A 5,130-nucleotide genomic window follows, 5' to 3' on the forward strand; every position below is an offset into this window, starting at 1 on the left:
TAATTGCTCGTTATTGATGTTGTGGCCATAAGGTTTGTATTCCGAAGGGCTTGTTCCAGCTTCACTTGCTTCGCACTGCATTACTGGGTGAACCAGTGAAGAACTAAGAAAACCATCAATTTTCTTATTCAAGAGTTCTACCTGATTAGAGAGCATGGTGACCGAACCAACGTTATAAACATCGGCTATTTTCATTGGCTTTATTCTCATGACTTGCCATTGATAATTATTCAGTGACATCTCCTCTATAAACTCATAAGCATTTTCAGGTGTTTTATTATTGATGGTTCCGGCAGCAACTGCGTCAACCATTTGCCGAGTCGAAGGATTCATGCCATTATGGAATGTTTGAACCTGAAGCCAAAGCGGTAACCCATGGTGAGGGCACCTTCTCAAAAGGTCCTTGTATCTCTCTTATGCATCGTAGAGTGTTTCTAAATCCATCTACACAAAGGAAGAGATATCATTACGTAATTTAGTCGTTTTAGCTGGGGAAAAATATTTTAGTAAAAATTTTCTGTCATTTGTTCCCAAGTAGTAATTGACCCTCGTGGTAATGAGTTCAACCACTGTTTAGCTTTGTTCCTCAATGAGAAAGGGAATAACCGAAGACGAATGGCATCGTCAGAAACGCCATTAATTTTAAATGTATCGCATAGTTCCAAAAAGTTTGCTAAGTGAGCGTTGGGATCTTCATCCTGCAAACCATCAAACTGAACAAATTGCTGTATCATTTGAATAATGTTAGGTTTTAGTTCAAAAGTATTTTCAGCTACAGCAGATCTAACTATGCTTGTTTCAATTCCTATTAAAGAAGGTTTAGCATAATCATACATAGTGCGTGGAGCAGGATTTTGATTAGCCACAATTGCAAGAGGTAGCTGGTTGTCTTTGTTTTCAGCCATCTCTTCGGTTGGGGGTTGAGTATCGTCTTCTTGCTCGTTCTCTGTGTATCTTAGGCTTCGCCTTATTTCTCTTTGGTTTTTGCGGACTGTGCGATCGATTTATTTGTCAAAAAGTAGTGGTCCTGACGGGTTTCTTCTAATTATAAACTATAAAAACCTGTCAGAAGAAAGAAAAAGAAAATTAGTAAATTAGAATGAAATTAAAAATAAAATTAGATTGCAAGAAAAATAAATGGCTAAAGTAATAAAAATTAAGTGTTCCTAATATTTTAGTTCCCCGGCAGGGGTGCCAAAAACTTGATCGTGTTATTTCATGATAGGTTTTAAATATTTATAATTAATCATTCTTGAAACTAACTATTATTGCGATGTAGGCAAGTGTACCTATCGAACAGTAGTATAGTTTTAGCAAGGCCGGATTGTCGAACCCAAAGGAACTAAAAGTACTAGTAATGACTGTCCTTTTATTATCTAGCTTAAGAATAAATAGGTTTTTGTTTTAACTAACTAATTATCTAAACTAAGAATTCACAGAGAATGGAATTGGAGAATTGCTTTTGGGAAAATCGATTGAATTAAGACAATACCTAAGGAAAAATCCACCTAAACTGTACTTGTTATTCTAGCTCTGAATCGGACGATTTATTCATTTAACTTGTTCCGTAGAGATCCCTAAGTTATGTTATTATCCCTATTCAAGACTAATAACGTCTAATCCCTAGATTGAATAATTGTGACCTTTCTCTAATTAACACCATAGGGTTGCATTAACTCAATCTATGGATCCCCTTATTAGGTTTCACCCTAATCCAAAAAAATCTTATCACCCTATGTCTAGGCGCGTAATTAACTCCACTTAATTATGACAAATGTTCTCTTAGACAGGGTCTATTCCTCCTCTGAAAAAGAGCTTATCTTGAATCAGTATCCTGGGATATCAAAACAAGAATTAAGAATACATAATTAAGAACAAGTTAAATATTTATCATACAATTCAGAAAATAATAACAAGATTCATCTTAGGTTTCATTCCCCTTAAGTATTTAGGGGTTTTAGTTCATAACTAAATAAGAAAACATCTCAGAATAATAAAGAATACAAAACATAAAGAAAACCCAAAACTCCTGAAAGGGGAATTCAGGAGAGATCTTCAGTCTTGATGGTGAATTCGACTTTTGAGATGGATCAATTGGCTTTCTTGGAGTAATTCCTTACTCCCTATTCTGTGCCCCCCTTATCTTCCTCATCTAGGGCGTATTTAGAGGCTTTGGAATGCCTAAGAGCCCTCAAAATTAGCCTTTTCTGAATTGGACTCAACTTGGGCTCGGTAGGGACATGCTCGTGCAATACGCCTGTGTACGATTACTTCAGGCCGTGCTCGAGCCTGCTAAATTGACATGGCCGAGTGGTTTGCCCGTGTGAGGAGGTCCAGGCCGTGTTGATTTTGTACTTTGGCCCATTTTCTCCGGTTTTGGCCCGTTTCTCATTCCTTTTGCTCTCCTATGCTCTCCTAAGTAAAAAACTTGAAATTAAAGCATTAGGAGCATTGAATTCACCAATTCTAATAGGAAATCATCCATAAAATGCATTAAACATGGGGTAAAAATATGTATAAATTACGGTTTATTAATTTACATGCTTAGTAAGCTCGAATAACTGAAAAGTAAACTTACCTAGTAATTAGCATACATCCATAATAGATAAGGAAATCAACAAGTATGAAATGGTTCCCTATCACATGCACTCAACCAATGAGTTAGCCACATAACAAAGCATCGTGTAACTTACCATAGATAAGCTCATCATTCAGTATCTCATTTTACGCATATATCTCATTATAATCCCGTTGATTTTCTAGGAAATCTCGATGGAGTATCCATTAACCGTCAATTCATACAAATGATCATTTCAGATATGCACTCCCGCGAACCTCACATTTTATGGCGGGATTACCAGTCCAGGCTAAATCCCCCATTTTACAAACTCATAAGGTGATGTCGGGCTAAATCCTTAATGCACATGTATTCTTCGGGAGGCTTGATCATTCAAGGAACACCCGTCCGGGCTAGATCCTTTCTATACTTGAGATCACGGATTGCCCGTCCAGGCTAAATCCTTACTGCAACACATGCAGGATCTCAATTCATATGTCACTTACGGTTTATACATCGAATTCCCTTTTTAACCTCAATCGGGACATTTATCAACATGTCATTAATAAGGATGCATTTCATGTCATCAATAAATGCAACTATCATACATTTATAAATCATTCAATTATGCATATTATAAGTTTACTTTAAGTCATTCGAACTTACTTGGTAATCGTTTCGGTTCTGTGTTTTGGCTATTCCGAAACCCTTCGTTTTTCTCGATCGACCTCGGAAATTTGTTCCTCGGAGTCTATAACAACAAAATTAAATCATTAACACTCCACATTGTACATTTCAAGCCTAAACTCCAACCTCAGTCCAAATGACTGTTTTGCCCCAAACATTTTACATTTTTACGATTTACTCCTTAGGCTCGTATACTAAAACACATTTAATTTCTATCTTACCCAAGCCTAGCGAAACATTTTTCTCTCTTATGGCAGTCCAAATTTTCCATTATTTTCATATTTCTACCACACATTTTACAATTTTTTTGCAAAAAGGTCTCTTTAAGGGTTTTTCATGAAAATCACCTAAGAAAAGATGTTTAACACACATCCAACCTTAATATTTTCCCATAATCCATCAAAATAAAAGTAACTCATGCATGGGTAAATTTTTAAACGTAAAACCTAGCATGAAATATGGGTAGAAATGGAGAGAGCAAGCTATCGAAATCTCAAAAATACAAAGAGCATTAAAAACGGGGTTTGGGAGCACTTACTATTGAGCTTGAAATGTTGAAAACCCTAGCTTATAGAGCTCTAGGAATTTCGGCAGCTATGGGGAAGAAGATGGCTAATTTTTGCTTTCTTTTTCCCATTTTATTTCATTAAAATGCCAAATGACCAAAATACCCTTAAGCCCTTTCTTTAAAATTTCATCCATGCAAGCCATTTTGGTCCAAAAACTTAAAAATTGGGAAAATTACTCTCCAAGATCTTCTAATTTATAATATAAAGGAATTTCATACAAATTGCTTCTAGAATCCAAGTTTTGCAATTTATTCAATTTAGTCCCTAATTTCCAATTGGACAACTTACTCAAAGAATTTCTTCATGAAATTTTAACACATGCATATTCTCATATTCTAGGCCTCACAATAATCATAAAATAAATATTTTGATGTCAGATTTGTGGTCCCGAAACCACTATTCCCACTAGGCCCTATTTCGGGATGTTACATTTCTCTCCCCTTAGGGACTTTCGTCCTCGAAAGTCTTACTAGAAAACAAATTCGGATACTAGCTTCTCATTGTTTCTTCCGGCTCCCATGTAGCCTCTTCTACACCATGTCGATGCCATAAAACTTGTAACACTCTTTGCCCATATCCGACGACGGAACAGGGTTCGAGGTGTCACCAGACTTAACTCAAGCATACGCATATAAAATTGGGCCATAAAATTTTGATCAATTTAAAACTTTTAATTTCATACTCAATCTGTCCCTTAATAGGACTTACGAGACCCAAAACATACATTCATGATGATTTAAGTTTAAATTGAGAACTTAAGAAAAACTTGGAAAAGTTCCTGCCTTAGGGTTCCACATGCTCGTGTGACTCGAGACATGCCCATGCCCTTAGCCCGTGTGCAACACTGACTTTAAGGCATGGCCATAACACACGCCCGTGTGGCCTACCCGTGGACAAAACTAACTTATAGACACGGCTATGGCATACGCCCATGTGGCCTACCCGTAGACAATACTGACTTAAAAGTTTAAGTGCAGGGGATGCACGACCATAACACACACCCATGGGGGTGAGCCGTCTGTCATACACGGCCTAGACACATGCCCGTGTCTTTTGCCTGTGTGGACAAACTAGGCTATATTCCAAGCCATTTTCCACAACCTACACAAGATCATTAAAACATACTAATTCCATCCCGAAAGACATCAATTCATTCATGGAAGGAACATCATATACATTTACCAAAATAAATAATAGCAATTATCTAGGCTTAATACAAAATGAAGGGCTTTTATCTTAAGTCAATATACATAAACAATTTCTCAATAATACAACTTCCTAGTCTAGCCCTATATATGCCATAATAAAAAATATAAA

General features: G+C 36.6%; 1 non-coding gene across 1 annotated transcript; it reads left to right on the forward strand.

Moving 5' to 3' along the window:
- The first annotated feature begins 370 nt into the window (after window positions 1-370).
- LOC128290831 (small nucleolar RNA R71) lies at window positions 371-477 on the forward strand. Its single transcript, XR_008280616.1, has one exon. It is a non-coding gene; the product is annotated as a small nucleolar RNA R71 (small nucleolar RNA).
- The last annotated feature ends 4,653 nt before the right edge of the window (window positions 478-5,130 follow it).

Source organism: Gossypium arboreum, chromosome 3, assembly GCF_025698485.1.
Source record: "Gossypium arboreum isolate Shixiya-1 chromosome 3, ASM2569848v2, whole genome shotgun sequence".
NCBI classification, from domain to species: domain Eukaryota; kingdom Viridiplantae; phylum Streptophyta; class Magnoliopsida; order Malvales; family Malvaceae; genus Gossypium; species Gossypium arboreum.